Raw genomic sequence first — 17,790 nt, forward strand, 5'->3', positions numbered from 1 at the left:
TTTTGGAAGATTACAACTAATGCACCTCTGGAGCTACTTCCTTTAAGACCCTAGGATGCAGGTCATCGGCTCTAGGAGACTTGATAGCCTTTAGTCCCATTAGTTTCCCCAGTACTTTTTCTACAATGATTTTGATTGTTTTAAGTTCCTCTTTCCCTTTTACCCCTGATTTTCTACTATTCTTGAGGTGCGTTTTGTGTCTTTGACTGTGAAGGCAGATACAAAATACTTGCTCAAAGTCTCTGCATTTCATTGTTTCCCATTTTTAATTCTCCAGTCTCAACCTCTAAAGGAACAACCTCACTGTCACTATTCTTCCTTTTTATATACTTGCAGAAGCTTTTACTGTCTGTTTTTATATTTCTTGCTAGTTTTCTCTCATTCTCCAATTTCTCCCATTTTTCTTTTTGTCATTCTTTGCTGGTTTATAAGACTTTCCCAATCTTCTGGCCTACCATTAATCTTCTAATTTCACTGCCTCATCATGCTACCCACTACCCCCCATTAAAAAGGAAATAAAATAAAGTTGGAAAAAGGAAGAAAAGTTTGGAAGTAGAAGAGAGAAAAAGCATTAAAAACAGTCAAAAAGCAACAGGATGACCACATACAACAATGAGAAAATGAAGCCTCCAAATTACCACGTGCCAGAAGAAGCCCACCAGCAAATTAAAAATCTTATGCATAGTCCAGCTTCTGCTCAAATCAATGCCATTTTTAATGTTAATTCCAGTGTAATAATTGGAACAATTCTTGAATAACTCCCTGTAGCACCTTTAAATGGTGTTTCAATGTTAAAATCCTTGCCAATTAAACAATCTTACCAGGTGTTGCTGAAATGTTTGTATCACATTTGCACAGCTGCTCAAGTTATTTCGGAAATAAATTTACATTAGCTCTTCCCACTCGTCAACAATTCCCCCCCACCCCACCCCTTCACATCTCCAAAAATAAAGACGTTGCCCTCCACACTTTGCCTCTCCCTCGAAGGCACCCCATGCTTCTCCCCACTCTCATGGCTGCCCCTTTGGGCTAGCAGCTACCCAGTCTTCAGACTCTCCCTGGCCATATTCAAAGAATTTTTAAAAAACTTCCAGTCCTCCTCTTCAGACTCTTCCAGGCCTAGTCTTCAGCCTTAGTCTCCAGTCCTACATCGACACATACATAGATTGCAAAAATCTACAGCCCAGCATTTCAGCCTCAGGATTCTATTTTCCTTTGGGCCTCTTCTCAACCATGTTTGTCAACCTCTTTCTTCCAATCCCATTCATTTCTTCAAAATTCCCACTCTGCTCTTCAGCCTTTTGGAATCTGCGTTTTGGTATCAAGCCCCATCCCATTCTCTCACCGCAAGCCTCTATGTGCTTAACAATTAACATTACAGCATTTAGCGTGACAGTTCCACTGTAAAAGAAGAATACAATATACATTACATGCAATAACATTGCCTTCTTTGAGAACAGCATCTAACCTATGTGTAATATATTGAAGTTCAGGTGCAGTGATTGAATCTTCAGCATTACTGACTGATCTATGTGAACCAACTACCAATCTCTGCAAACCATGTGGTCATTCCACGAGGGCCACTCACCTCCTGACTTCATTACAGCCTTGGTTCAAGCACACACAAAAGAGCTGAACTCCAGAGGTGAGGTGAACTTCAGAGGTGACATCTAGACAGAATTTGACCGAGTGTACCATCAAGGAGCCCTAGCAAAACTGGAGTCAATGGGAATCAGGGAGAAAACGCTCCACTGATTGGAGTCATACAGAGCACAAAGGAAGACGGTTGTGGTTGTTGGAGGTCAATCATCTCAGTTCCAGGATATCACTGCAGGAATTCCTCAGGGTAGTATCCTAGGCCCAAACATCTTCAGTTGTTTCATCAATGACCTTCCCTCCATTGTAAGGTCAGAAGTGGGGATGTTTGCTGATGTTTAGCAATGTTCAGTACCATTTGCGACTCCTCAGATACTGAAGCAGTTCGTGTCCAAATGCAGCAAGACCGGGACAATATCCAGGCTTGGGCTCACCCGTGGCAAGTATCATTCGCACCACACAAGTACCAGGCAATGACCATCTCCAGCAAGAGAGAATCAGCATCATCCCTTGACATTCAATGGCATTACCATTGCTGAATCCCCCATCATCAACATCCTGGGGGTTACCATTGATCAGAAACTGAACTGAACTAGCCATATAAATATCATGGCTACAAGAACAGGTCAGAGGCTTGGAATCCTGCGGTGAGTAACTCACCTCCTAACTCCCCAAAGCCTTTCCACCATCTATAAGGCACAAGTCAGGAGTGTGATGGTATACTGTCCACTTGCCTAGATGAGTGCAGCTCCAACATTCAAGGAGCTTAACAACATCCAGGCCAAAGCAACCCACTTGATTGGCACCCCACTCACAAACACTCATTCCCTCCACCACCAACGCACAGTAGCAGCAGTGTGCATCATCGACAAGATGCACTGCAGGAACTCACCAAGGTAGCACCTTCCAAACCTATGACCGCTACCATCTATAAGGACAAGGGTAGCAGACACATGGGACCACCACCACCTTGAAATTCCCCTCCAAGCCACTCACCATCCTGGCTTGGAAATATATCACCGTTCCTTCACTGTCGCTGGGTCAAAATTCTGAACTGCAGCGGTTCAAGATTTCAGCTCACCACCATCTTCTCAGCAGCAATTAGGGATGGGCAATAAATGCTGGCATAGCCAGAGATGCCCACCACCCATAAATGAATTTTTTAAAATGGAACAATCACATCCTAGCAATTATTGCTGTACTATATTAACACAACCACTTTTAATTATTACCTTTTGCCCATACATATTTTTTTTAAATCCTACTCACTTTACATTACTTTTTCTGCTTTTCATTATTGTTTATGTTCTCCCATGGTCTCAGATCCCAGACTGCTCAGCCTCTTCATTCTACCTAACCTGAATCCCCAGCTGTTCCAAGCTGAGCCCCACACTCATCTGCCCTGCTCTTCACAATCCAAATCTCCCCTCCAAGTAAAAACATTTTTTAAGGTCATGGACTGCTTATATCTCTCAACTCAACCCAAATCTCTCTTCACAAATGCAACATGTGCTTGACCTGATCATCTGTCTTCCATTCTTAAGACAAATTTCCTATTCCGATGGCAACATGGTCCTGGCCTGCTCAGCCAGCCTACTTCCCAAACCAAAGGGGCCGACATGACCTCTCACCTCCCAGGGCCACAGCATAGCAAGAGCTAGGAAAACAGACTAAGAAAATTTTATAGCATATTACATGTGGGCTTTCAGGGAAGTACAGAATGACTCAATGAAGCAAAGGAAGATTCAGGTGAAAACAAATCAGATTTGAAAAGATTAAAAAACAAAGTGTGACTGCCTACTTCCAATTCTATAACTTTGCTCACCTCTACCCCCAGCTCATCTCACCTGCTGCTGAAACCCTAATCCACACCTTTGTCATATCCATACATGACCATTTCAATGCTCTCTGGCCAACCTCTATAAACTTCAGCTCATCCAAAACCCTGATTCGCATATTCTGTCTTGGACATGTTGAATTAAATTAGCTGCCAAATTCCATTATTCACTAGGATTATAATGGTGCTGCCTTTTTACAATCCCTGCACAGCTCAAAAACTATTCCAATAGCTTGTATGTGTATCTGGACATATAATTTCTATGGGAAAAATACTCCCATATGAGCTTAGCTGACAATATCCACTTGAAAACAGGTATTGCACAGTCTATCCTAATCAAAGCATATATGGGCAACAATTCAAACAGCAGGCCTGCATTATGGTGCAAAATATTTTCACACTTAACATTTTGAGCAAAAAGAGAAAATTCCATCATTAGGATTTCAAAAAATAAATACAATTTCAATCTTCTTTTGCTTTGCCATCTTTGTAGTAGAAGTTGAGCTTTGTCCCACACCTTTGCTTTTTTGTCCATAACTCTAAGCTCCCCATCTTAAAGTACCTGTCCAATGTCCTTTTAAAATTATTTATGGGATCAGCTTCTGCCACTTTTCAGGTAGAGCATCCCAGATCCCTAGAGTGGCAATGCGCTCTCGTCTCCTAATGCTTGCATAAACTGCATAAATGAGTACACTGTAAATATGCATGTTATTTTGATCAACCTATTGAATGACTAAATCTTAGGAGGACGGACATGTGTTACGCAATTTGTTTGTTGAAATGCAGGGTAGCCTCACTGACTTCGAAAAACTAAAAATTACAGACCTGCACTGAAAGGCATAGAATTAAAATGGTTCTGCATTCCGTCCAATTTGTCGCAAACTATAAACATGTATTCTGAATACATAGAATAAGATATACTGTGCTTTATGCTTGGCGCATTATATTTTTAACTTGATAATGAATTCATTATGGTATTCCAGCTCTCTTTTCAAATTATTCCTGTTCAACTTTTAATCATTCTACAGTTTCTTCCTTCTCCTCACTTACTCTTTTGCTTAGTGCCCCTCTATCTAATGGCTGAGCATTGGTGATATTAGAGCAACTTGCTCACAAAAGTGATTGAACCAGTTAGCTACATAAACATGGGCACTCTGTCGTTGGTTGACATACTTCAGCGCAAGTGTAGTTCCAACTATGCGCTCAACAAACTCTCAATTTTCCTTTTGTCCCAAACGTTGCAGAATTTTCGCATCGCCAACATTTTAGCCAACCTTGAAGGGTGTTTAAATAAAAGCCAGCTGCAAAAAGAGTAGAGTACGGCAGAGTATGACCGAATGTTGTCTAATTTCCCAAGGACAAAATTTCTTCCAGTAGAGGTGAAAGTTGGTGGAGGGGAATAAAGATGTGGGTGGAAAGGAGCATTATTATCAGACCGTGTTTTAACATTTAAGCTAATATACGATATAGCCAACCTTCTGGAAGATTCATCCCAACCGCCGCCATGATAGAACCGGGTTTAAACCCGACAGTTGAGAGTGCCCGTGCTGCTCAAACCCCCGCCCCTGGCCCTTTCTGCAATATTTTTACCTCAAACCTACAATCAGCTCAAGAGCAACGACATTTGCCTCCTGTGCACTCGGCACATTTTCTGCCGGGCCTTGGGCACAATGCTCCCTGCGGAAGGCAAAAACGGCCGTTGGTCCTCACCACCTCCAGCCAAGACTGATTGGCGCCTTAGCCAATCAGGGCTGGCAGAGCTGGGTCCCTGTTACGTCACCGCACCAATCAGTGTTGTGGGCGGGACACGCGTGGGTGGAAAGCGGGAAAATTCGGCCGGCCGTGTTGGGAGGTGGCAGCATTGTCTTTCGGCGAGAGGCAAATGATGGCTGCAATTCCTGTTTAAACCATTTATCTCAGACATTTGCACCCATCTTTTGAAATTCTGTTAAAATTCTTAGCTATGAATAATGGCAACTTGGGCTAGTTTGATGTACCAGAGTGTCACATTGTAATTGAAGCTCAACGCAAACTGAAGGAACTGCACCTCATATTCCGATTAGGCACTTTACGGCCTTCCAGACTTAACATTGAGTTCAACAACTTTAGATCATGAACTCTCTCCTCCATCCCCACCCCCTTTCCGATCCCCTTTTTCAATAATTTATATATATTTTTCTTTTCCCACCTATTTCCATTATTTTTAGATGTATTTCCATCCATTGTTTTATCTCTACCTTTTAGCCTATTTTGATCCCTTCCCCCAACCCTTCCCCCACTAGGGCTATCTGTCCCTTGCTCGTCCTGCTTTCTATCCTTAATGTCACCATTAGCACATTTCTTAGCTAATATCACCACCATCAACACCTGTTTGTCCTTTTGTCTATGACATCTTTTGGCAATCTTCGCTGGCCCTCTATCCAGCTCTACCTGTCACACCCCCCATCCCCTTAAACCAGCTTATATTTCACCTCTTTTCTAATTTTCCTTAGTTCTGTTGAAGAGTCATACGGACTCGAAACGTTAACTGTATTCCTCTCCACAGATGCTGTCAGACCTGCTGAGTTTTTCCAGGTATTTTTGTTTTTGTCACATTGTAATATTATTTGTAAAGAGCTAGGAACTAATTGTTTTGTGAATATATATCCTGGGGTGTCACATGTCACTGCTGCACTGCAGTCATGTCCTGAGTAACAATGTCCACCAGTGCATCAGCCACATGGAGAGCAGCAAGAAATACATTCGATGAAGTCCCAACATTTTGAGTCTAAAGTGTGATTATTTGTAACTTTTGGGAACCAGAAGACAGAATATGGTGACAGCGGGGTTGTTGGTAAGTAAAAACTCAAATATTTCAAACAAATATAATGCTAAATTGGATTGAAACATCAACCCAAATTAGTGACAGAGGGAAAACCTAAGTGAATTGTATAAAAACAAAATGGCTGCCACAGCAATAAGCACATGGCTCCGGACCATAATGAATTGGGAGACTGATGATGTCGTGGAGGCATTTGAGATGTTTAAACAAAAGTGAGGGATGACATCCTTTGGCTTTATAAGAGGCACTAGTGAAGAGGAAAGGGTCAGCTACATCCTTTTGTAGGCAGGAAAGAAAGGGTAAAATTTGTTTAATAGCTGGGAGCTGAGTGAAGATGACAGCAAGAACCCAAACAATTTTGCTTTTGTAAAATGCAGCATGCAGAAAGGATGTAATTGCATTAGAGAGAGTACAGAAGAGATTTATGAGGATGTTACCAAGACTGGAAAATTGCAACTATGAGGAAGTTTGGATAGGCTGGGGTTGTTGTCCTTGGAACAGAAAAGGCTGAGGGGAGATTGGATTGAGATGTGAGTGGCCTGGATAGAGTGGATGGGAAGGGCCTATTTACTTTAGCAGAGAGGTTGGTGACTAGGGGACATAGATTTAAGATGATTGGTAGAAAGACAACAGGGGAGATTAAATTTTTTCACCCAGTGGGTTGTGGGGGTCTAGAACTTACTACCTGAAAGGGTAGTAGAGGCAGAAACCCTCAACCCATTTAAAAGGTATCTGGATATGCACCTTAAGTGCCATAACCCACCAAATGCTGGAAAGTGGGATTAGGCTGGATGGCTCATTTCTTGGCTGGCGCAGACCCAATGGGCCAAATGGCCTCTTTCTGTGCTGTAAACTTTCTATGATTCCACATCTCCAGCCAAAGTCCAATCATCAGATCTACTGACATGAACTTCAAGGTATGCGGCAGGAATCAGATGAGCCTGATGACAATTTCACAACAAGACTGAAAAAATGCAGCCAGCAAATGTAAAAAAGGACACAGATGAAAGGCTGCTAGATCAGCTCATTTGAGGCTCTGCACACTCTGAAGTACAAAGAGAATTATTTGGAAAGGACAAGCTCACAATATCGTAAGCTGTAGACCAGATCACATGAAGCCACAAGTGAACAGATGAAGACATTGACTACTCAAATGGTTAGCCTTCAGTTAAATCATGAGAAAGGCAGCAGGTTGATGCAATGAAACAGCAACAAAAGAATGCACACCGGACAGAGAGAAAGATGTGCAAGAGCTGTGGCTGACTATATGAGTTCACAGACAGAAGAAAATATCCCGCATATGGATCAAACTGCAGAAACACCAAAACTGAGTCAAATTAGAGATGAGACCAGCAAAGATGAATAGTTACAGATACTCTCCCAGCAAGTGATCCAGGGACGGCCTACTAAGATATAGCAAGCGCAGCCAGCAACATGGGTTAGTCATGGTGTGATAGGTTTTGAGGGAGCGTAATTCTTAAAATACATCCAGGAGAGCTTTTTAAGCCAGTACGTAGAAGGTCCTACAAGAGAGGGGGTGGTCCTGGACTTAAGTTTAGGGAACGAAGCCGGGCAAGTGGTAGAGGTATCAGTGCGGGAGCATTTTGCAAATAGTGATCATAATTCCGTTAGATTCAAGATTGTTATGAAAAAGGACAAGGATGGGCCAGAGTCAGAGTTCTAAATTGGGGGAAGGCTGATTTTAATAAGATCAGATATTATTTGGCCAGAGTGGACTGGAAGCAGCTACTGATAGGTAAATCTGCGTCACAGCAGTGGAACTCGTTCAAGAAGGAAATAGGGAGAGTACAGGGCCAACATATTCCAGTAAAGACAAAGGGTGGGACCAACAAATCCAGGGAACCCTGGATGTCGAGGGATATACATGATTGGATAAAGAGAAAAAGGGAGGCGTATGGCAGATACCGAGGGCTCAAAACAGCGGAAGCCGGAGAGGAGTATAGAATGTGTAGGGGGAACTTAAAAAGGAAATGAGGAGAGCAAAAAGGGGGCATGAGAAAACATTGGCAGGTAAAATAAAAGAAAATCCAAAGTTATATTACAAGAACATTAAGAGTAAGAGGATAGCTAGGGAAAGAGTAGGGCCCATTAAGGACCAAAATGGTAATGTGGAGCCAGAAGACGTAGGTAGGGTTCTAAATGAATACTTTGTGTCGGTGTTCACAAGTGAGAGGGAAGAGGTGGGTATGGAAATCAGGCAGAAGGACTGTGATATAATTAAAGAAATTAGCATAGAAAGGGAGGAGGTTCTAAGTGGTCTGGCAGGCTTAAAAGTAGATAAATCTCCAGGCCTGGATGAAATGTATCCCAGGCTGTTGAGTGAGGCAAGGGAGGAGATAGCAGGGGCGCTGGCAATAATTTTCAATACCTCTCTGGCCACAGGAGAGGTGCCAGAGTACTGGAGGACAGCCAATGTGGTACTGTTATTCAAGAAGGGAGGAAAGGATAAGCCAGGGAACTACAGGCCAGTCAGTCTAACCTCAATGGTGGGGAAACTATTGGAAGCAATTCTGAGGGACAGAATTAATTTACACTTGGAGAGGCAGGGATTAATCAAGGACAGTCAGCATGGTTTTGTTAAGGGGAGGTCATGCCTGACCAATTTGATTTAATTTTTTGAATAAGTGACCAGGTGTGTAGTTCAGGGCAATGCATTTGACGTAGTCTACTTGGACTTCAGCAAGGCTTTTGACAAGGTCACACATGGGAGACTGATGACGAAGGTAAGAGCCCATGGGATCCAAGGCAATTTGACAAATTGGATTCAGAATTGGCTGAGTGGCAGGAAGCAGAGGGTGATGGTCAAGGGGTGTTTTTGTGACTGGATGCTTGTGTCCAGTGGGGTTCCACAGGGATCGGTGTTGTGTCCCTTGCTGTTTGTGGTATGTATAAACGATTTAGACTTGAATGTAGGAGGGTTGATCAGTAAGTTCGCGGATGACACGAAATTGGTAGGGTGGTAAATATTGAGGAGGATAGCCTTAGATTACAGGAGGATATAGACAGGCTGGTCAGATGGGTTGATCAGTGGCAAATGGAATTTAATCCTGTTGGCTAGGGGCTGCAGCCGAACTGCTGACACAGGAAAAAGCAACTTTTGACCTGAAGTAACCTGATTCCAGTCACTGGCCTGAGCTGGCTGGAACCGGTTTGAAGTAGCTGAGTTTCTTGGAAAACACAGGGAATGTGATAAGACACAAGTCCTTATTTAGGAAGGAGTAACGAGGTAATGCTACATAAGTCCTTGGGACAGAGCCAATAAGAAGATGCCACAGACTAGGCAAGCAAGCCTAAACCAACGGAAGAGAGACAGCACAGGTTGAAGAGATAAGATTCAGTATAAGAATGGAGAATTTCGGGCGTGGAGCCAGCGGGAACTCCGGAGACCAACCATCGCAGAAGCAGAAGAACCTACGTCAGCAATGTAGAGACACAAGAGAGAGAGAATGGAACGCCTGGCCAGCGTCAGCTCTCCTTTTCGGGTATTAGCTTTTATATTCTGTGACCACTCAGGGAGTGTCAGAGAAACCTAGTAGGTGTGCGTTTAGATCCTAGTTTTGGGTATAAAACTGTACAACCTGCTGTAAACTGCATGTCTATATATAACCAGACGTATAAGACGTAGATGATCTAACGACGTGAATAAAGCGAATTTAGAGTTAAGAGAGAATTGACTCTTCTCCTCTTTGTACTAAACCAACAACCGTTACCGGTGACCTCCGGCAACAATCCGGATAAGTGTGAGGTGATGCACTTAAGCAGGACAAACAAGGCACGGGAATACACAATGAATGGTAGGACCCTAGGAAGTACCGAGGATCAGAGGGATCTTGTTGTGCATGTCCACTGGTCCCTTAAGGTAGCGAGACAGGTAGATAAGGTGGTTAAGAAGGCAAATGGGATACTTGCCTTTATTAGCCGAGGCATAGAATATAAGAGCAGGGAGGTTATGCTGGAGCTGTATAAAACGCTGGTTAGGCCACAGCTAGAGTATTGCGTGCAGTTCTGGAATCCGCATTATAGGAAGGGTGTGATTGCACTAGAAAGAGTGCAGAGAAGATTTACCAGGATGTTGCCAGGGCTGGAGAGTTTTAGTTATGAGGAGAGATTGGATAGACTGGGGTTATTTTCCTTGGAGCAGAGGAGATTGAGGGGGGGACATGATTGAGGTGTATAAAATTAAGACGGGCATAGATAGGGTAGACAGGAAGGAACTTTTCCCCTTGGGGGAGTGATCAATAACCAGGGGGCATAGATTTAAGGTAAGGGGCAGGAGGTTTAGAGGGGATGTGAGGAAGAATTTTTTCACCCAGAGGATGGTGGGAATCTGGAACTCACTGCCTGAAAGGGTGGTAGAGGCAGAAACCCTCATAACATTTAAGAAGTATTTGGATGTGCACTTGCAATGCCATGGCATACAAGGCTATGGGCCTAGTGCTGGAAAATGGGATTAGAATAGTTAGGTACTTGTTTGACCGGCACTGACTCGATGGGCTGAAGGGCCTTATTCTGTGCTGTAGACCTCTATGACTCTTAACGTGGCAGTACTGATGTATCAGAAATGGCATCTTATTAGAAGATGGTGTTCTGCTAGCTGGATCCAGAATAATCATACCCAAAACAATGCAAGAAGACCTTCTCCAAAAGATACATGAAAGTCAAATGGGAATTAAGAAATGTAAGTTCAGCTAGATCAGCTGTGTACTGACTGGATAGGCATCTACAAAGACATTGAAAAAATGGTGTCTACATGCAATGTATGCCAGAAACACAAAAATACACAGCAGACAGAGGAGATGATACCTATTGAAGTACCACTCAGGATATGGCATACTGTGGAAGCCGGTTTATTCACACACAATCAATAATAATATCTCATGGTTGCAGACTACTACTCAAAGTTCCTTTTTATTCAAAAGTTGAAAGTTTTGACAGCTAGACCAATCATTTCAGCAACACGAGTTCTATTTGCTGAGCAAAGGATTCCTGAAAGAATAGTATGTGACAATGGAACCCAATTCACCTCCAGAGAATTTAAGGAATTCACTGAACAGCATGGGTTCAACATCATCACCTCGTCACCTTATTACTCAAGGTTCAGATGGCCAAAAGAACCCTCACAAAATGGCGAGAGACAAAGGAAAACCCAAACCTTGACTTATTCTCATTCTGATCTACACCTCTCAAGGCTGACATGAAATCGCTTGCAGGGTTGTTGAATGGAAGAAAGTGTAAGACAACTGTACCAAGTAAAGTACTCCCTCCGAATGACCAAGAGGAAGTAAGACAACTCACTGATGCACTGGTAGGAGGAGGTCAACACTTCAACAAGTACCTAAATCCTTACCTGATTATTGAAGGGACAAACTGTACATTTACAGGATCCAATTATGAAAACCTAGAACCCAGCAAATATTGTTTGTGAAGCTGAGAATCTAAGGTCATACATCATTGAGACGGAAACTGGGAAGCAAATGAGAAGGAACAGAGTCCATATTCCACCTACACCTGAGCTGGAAATCAGAAAAGATCATCAATAACACCAGCAATATTAATAACCAGCGAGATGACATCAACAGAATCACTATCAAGCAGTGTAACATCAACAACGTCACCAGCAAGTAACACAATATTAGCAACATCTAGCACAGCTCCTACAACACTAGGAGTAACATGCACAAACATTGCCTTTGCAATGTGGCAACTCATCCCTGAGAGCAATGAATTGAATTCCAAATCAACAAGATAAGGGACACAACTTCAAAAAAGATCGTGTTTTCTATTCTTAATACCAAAGTGAATAACCTCACACTTCCCAATATTATATTACATCTGCCACCCTGTTGTCCACTCACTGTCTACATCTCTTTGCACCTTTTTGTATCATCACAGCTCATATTCCCATCTAGCTTTGTATCATGAGCAAATTTACAAACTGTATGTTACTCTTGTTTGTCTAAGTCATTAATACAGATTGTAAATAGTTAAGCCCATGACTGACCATTGTGACATTTCATTTGTTACAGCCTGCCAACTTGAAAATGCACCATTTGTCCCTACTTACTGTTGCTTCCTGTCCATTATTCAATCCACTATCCATGCTAATATATTACCTCCAACTCCATGAGACCTTATCTTTAATATTAACCATTTGTGTGGCACATTATCGACTACCTTTTAGAAATCTAAGGATACTACGTCTGCTTCATCTAGCTCCCCTTTATCTAGCTAGGAGTTGTCTCCATGCTTGCTTCTAGACAGCGCTCTGACCAACATTAGACTGACCCCTAACAAAAACAAAAATAAAAATCCTGGAAAAACTCAGCAGGTCTGACAGCATCTGCGGAGAGGAATACAGTTAACGTTTCGAGTCCGTATGACTCTTCAACAGAACTAAGAAAAAATAGAAGAGAGGTGAAATATAAGCTGGTTTAAGGAGTGGTGGGACAAGTAGAGCTGGATAGAGGGCCAGTGATAGGTGGAGATTGCCAAAAGATGTCATAGACAAAAGGACAAAGAGGTGTTGACGGTGGTGATATTAGCTAAGAAATGTGCTAATAGGTGACATTAAGGGTAGAAAGCAGGACGAGCAAGGTACAGATAGCCCTAGTGGGGGTGGGGTGGGGGGAAGGGATCGAAATAGGCTAAAAGGTAGAGATAAAACAATGGATGGAAATACATTTAAAAATAATGGAAATAGGTGGGGAAAAAAATCTATATAAATTATTGGAAAAAGGGGGTGGGGATGGAGGAGAGAGTTCATGATCTAAAGTTGTTGAACTCAATATTCAGTCTGGAAGGCTGTAAAGTTCCTAGTCAGAAGATGAGGTGCTGTTCCTCCAGTTTGCATTGAGCTTCACTGGAACATTGCAGCGCACCAAGGATGAACATGTGGGCATGAGAGCAGGGTGGAGTGTTGAAATGGCAAGTGACAGGGAGGTCTGGGTCATGCTTGCAGATAGATCGAAGGTGTTCCGCAAAGCGGTCACCCAGTCTGCGTTTGGTCTCTCCAATGTAGAGGAAACCGCATTGGGAGCAGTGAATGCAGTAGACTAAAATGAGGGAAGTGCAAGCGAAATGCTGCTTCACTTGAAAGGAGTGTTTGGGCCCTTGGACGGTGAGAAGAGGGGAAGTAAAGGTGCAGGTGTTGCACCTTCTGTGATTGCATGGGAAGGTGCGGTGGGAGGGGATTGAGGTGTAGGGGGTGATGGAGGAGTGGACCAGGGTGTCCTGAAGGGAATGATCCCTGCGGAATGCCGCCGGTGGGGTGAAAGGAAGATGTGTTTGGTGGTGGCATCATGCTGGAGTTGGCGGAAATGGCGGAGGATGATCCTTTGAATGCAGAGGCTGGTGGGGTGATAAGTGAGGACAAGGGGGACCCTATCATGGTTCTGGGAGGGAGAGGAAGGTGTGAGGGTGGATGCGCGGGAGATGGGCCGGACACGGTTGAGGGCCCTGTCAATCACCGTGGGTGGAAAACCTCGGTTAAGGAAGAAGGAAGATATGTCAGAGGAACTGTTTTTGAAAGTGGCATCATCAGATGTGACGGAGGCAAAGGAACTGAGAGAATGGGATGGAGTCCTTACAGGAAGCGGGGTGTGAGGAGCTGTAGTCAAGGTAGCTGTGGGAGTTGGTAGGCTTGTAATGAATATTGGTGGACAATCTATCACTAGAAATTGAGACAGAGAGGTCAAGGAAGGGAAGGGAAGTGCCAGAGATGGACCATGTGAAAATGGTCCAGACCTGGAAAAATTTATTAATTTTGCTTCCAATTTCCACCCCTCCATCATTTTCACATGGTCCATCTTTGACACTTCCCTTCCCTTCCTTGACCTCTCTGTCTCAATTTCTGGTGATAGGCTGTCCACCAATATTCATTACAAGCCTACCGACTCCCACAGCTACCTTGACTACAGCTCCTCACACCCCACTTCCTGTAAGGACTCCATCCCATTCTCTCAGTTCCTTTGCCTCCGTCGCATCTGTTCTGATGATGCCACTTTCAAAAGCAGTTCCTCTGACATATCTTCCTTCTTCCTTAACTGAGGTTTTTCACCCACAGTGGTTGACAGGGCCCTCAACCGTGTCCGGCCCATCTCCCGCGCATCCGCCCTCACACCTTCCTCTCCCTTCCAGAACCATGATAGGGTCCCCCTTGTCCTCACTTATCACCCCACCAGCCTCTGCATTCAAAGGATCATCCTCCACCATTTCCGCCAACTCCAGCATGATGCCATCACCAAACACATCTTCCCTTCACCCCCCCTGGCGGCATTCCACAGGGATCGTTCCCTCCAGAAGGTCCACTCCTTCATCACCCCCTACACCTCAACCCTCTCCCACGGCACCTTCCCATGCAACCGCAGAAGGTGCAACACCTGCACCTTTACTTCCCCTCTCCTCACCGTCCAAGGGCCCAAACACTCCTTTCAAGTGAAGCAGCATTTCGCTTGCACTTCCCTCATTTTAGTCTACTGCATTCGCTGCTCCCAATGCAGTTTCCTCTACATTGGAGAGACCAAACGCAGACTGGGTGACCGCTTTGCGGAACACCTTCAGTCTGTCTGCAAGCATGACCCAGACCTCCCTGTCGCTTGCCATTTCAACACTCCACCCTGCTCTCATGCCCACATGTCCGTCCTTGGCTTGCTTGCATTGTTCCAGTGAAGTTCAACGCAAACTGGAGGAACAGCACCTCATCTTCTGACTAGGCACTTTACAGCCTTCCAGACTGAATATTGAGTTCAACAACTTTAGATCATGAACTCTCTCCTCTATCCCTACCCCCTTTCCGATCCCCCTTTTTTCCAATAATTTATATTTATTTTCCCACCTATTTCCATTATTTTTAAATGTATTTCCATCCATTGTTTTACCTCTACCTTTTTGACTATTTTGATCCCTTCCCCCCACCCCACCCTCACTAGGACTATCTGTACCTTGCTCGTCCTGCTTTCTACCCTCAATGGCACCTATTAGTACATTTCTTAGCTAATATAATCACCGTCAACACTTCTTTGTTCTTTTGTCTATGACATCTTTTGGCAATCTCCACCTATCACTGGCCCTCTATCCAGCTCTACTTGTCCCCCGCCCACCCACCCCCCCTCACCCTCCCCCCTTAAACCAGCTTATATTTCACCTCTCTTCTATTTTCCCTTAGTTCTGTTGAAGAGTCATACAGATTCGAAACGTTAACTGTGTTCCTCTCCGCAGATGCTGTCAGGCCTGCTGAGTTTTTCCAGGTATTTTTATTTTTGTTCTTGTTTTGGATTTCCAGCTTCCACAGTTTTTTGCTTCTGGCTTAGACTGAACCCTAGGTGTGGGACATGTGTTCTCTTACATCACTGTGTGGGCGGCACTGGACTCAGTCCCACATTAACCCTATTTATGCCAGACCCTTATACAACAGAAAACAACCTCAACAGGTTCAGGAGTAAATGTTCCATTCCTGACACACAATGGCTGGAACCAGAATGTTGCAAGCACGCCACTCGCTGAATTATTCCAAGCCTTACCTCACATTATTTTGTGAGGTAAAAAGATTGAAATAACTTATATAAGCCCCCAGTCTAGATTGTGCCTGCAGATGGGAACTCACCCAAGGTTCAGCTAGAAAGTCTTGAGAGATTGCATCTCCTAAAGAGCTGCCATACAAATTTAAAGGATTGAACCCACAAAAAAAGATCTTTTGTTATGGGTGAAAATGTATTTTAAATACTTGCCACCCCAATGGGAGTAAAGAAGTGGTAGGCAAAAACAAAGGAAAGCATGACACTGCAACTGTTGGCAGGGTGCAGCAGAGCACCAACCCGAGATGGCTGATAACATTATGGTTTTATGAGGTGGATGAGTGGAGAATTGTCCTGATAGATACATTAAAGGACGCTTCTCAGAGGACAGCAGTGAACCATGAGGAGGTTTATAGTCAGGCTCAAAACTATTTTTGCAAGCACTGGGCCCAAATGTGCAAGAACTGATGGCTCACAGGAAGAAATCTGCAATGTTACTCAACAATATCATGTACCAAGCCAATGACCCCATAAGATGTTGTTGTAGAATCATATAGCACACAAAGAGGCTATTTGGCCATTCATGCCCTTGGTGACTTTTTAGAAGAGCTATCCAATTAGTCCCATTTCCATGCTCTTTCCCCATAGCCATGTGTTTTTTTTCATTTCAAGTATTTTTTCAATTCCCCTTTGAAAGTTACCATTCCGTTTCCACCACACTTTTAGGCAGTGTCGGTGGAAATGGCTTCTCCTTATTTACTCTATTAAAAACCCTTCTTAATTTGAACCCCTCTATTAAATCTCCTCTCAAACTTCTTCATCTTGAGGGGCAGTGTCAGGTGAAACAGAGTACACAGGTAAGGAGAAGCATATGGTAGCAGAGGAGGAACAGGAACTTGCTGGTGAGAGGGCCATATTACATAACTCCCATCAATGATCCCTCTCTACTCTTAAAAATACAGCATTGCAGTGAATTTAAGACATTGTGCCCTGCTATCTCTGCATTAGCCACATTCCAATCTTGAGCCTCCATGATGCAGGCATTTCATGAACATCACATGTCCAGTGGTTGAACCAAGAGGCCATAACAATCAGTAACAGAAGGTTAGAGATTTCAGCATAGAATCAAGGTTGACATGCCATGTGCACAACTGGAAGCAGATTTCAATTAGATATGAAACCAAGGCCCCTCCTCCCTCTGAGGTGCAGGTAAAAGATCCCACAACTATTAAAAAAACAGCAAGGCCCGGTGTTCAGGCCAATAATTTCCCCTCAAACATCACGTTGCTGTTACTGGGATTTTGCTAAATGTATCCAATTGCTTGTAAAGCACTTTGGGATGGCCTGAAGTTGTGAAAGGCGCTATATAAATGCAAGTCTTCCTTTTTCTTAAGTAAAGAACTACGAGCCGCATTCATTCACCTTCTCAGTCAGAAAATGGAGCAGAGGAGGGAACAATTGAAAAATTGATTGGAGTGGGGAAAACCTAAAAGGAACATATAGGCCTCGACCTTCTGATTGATGGAAATGCTGGGTCTGGGGTAATGGATAGGCAGGTCAGGGGTGGTGGATAGTCAGGTTAGGGGTGGGCAATTGGTTCGGGAGGGTGGGTAGTCGGGTTGGTGGATTGAGCAGTCAGGTTGGAGGGGTAGGTAGTTGGGTTGGGGAGATAGGCAGTCTAGTCGAGGGGGTGGCTAGTTGGGTTGGGGGTGATTGGGAGTGTGGGGGCTAAGTGTGGGGAGTGGTGGGTTTGGTTACGCTGTTTCTCTCTGAGTTACACCAGGGATTAAACAGGATAACAATTCTAGGGTAAGTATCCGGGTAAGTAGTGCATTTGTAGCCCAAGTCTGTGACCTGAGATCAGTGTCGGAGACATTCATCGAGGGTCTCAGGCAGCACAAATCAGCCCATCTGAAGTTTAAACATCCTGGGCAATTACAGTGCATGTGCACGCATCAGGACTTCCAATGGGTCCTGAAGTGCAACGGCGGTGGACATCTCAA

The sequence above is a fragment of the Cetorhinus maximus genome, chromosome 13 (assembly GCF_964194155.1).
Source record: "Cetorhinus maximus chromosome 13, sCetMax3.hap1.1, whole genome shotgun sequence".
NCBI classification, from domain to species: Eukaryota; Metazoa; Chordata; class Chondrichthyes; order Lamniformes; family Cetorhinidae; genus Cetorhinus; species Cetorhinus maximus.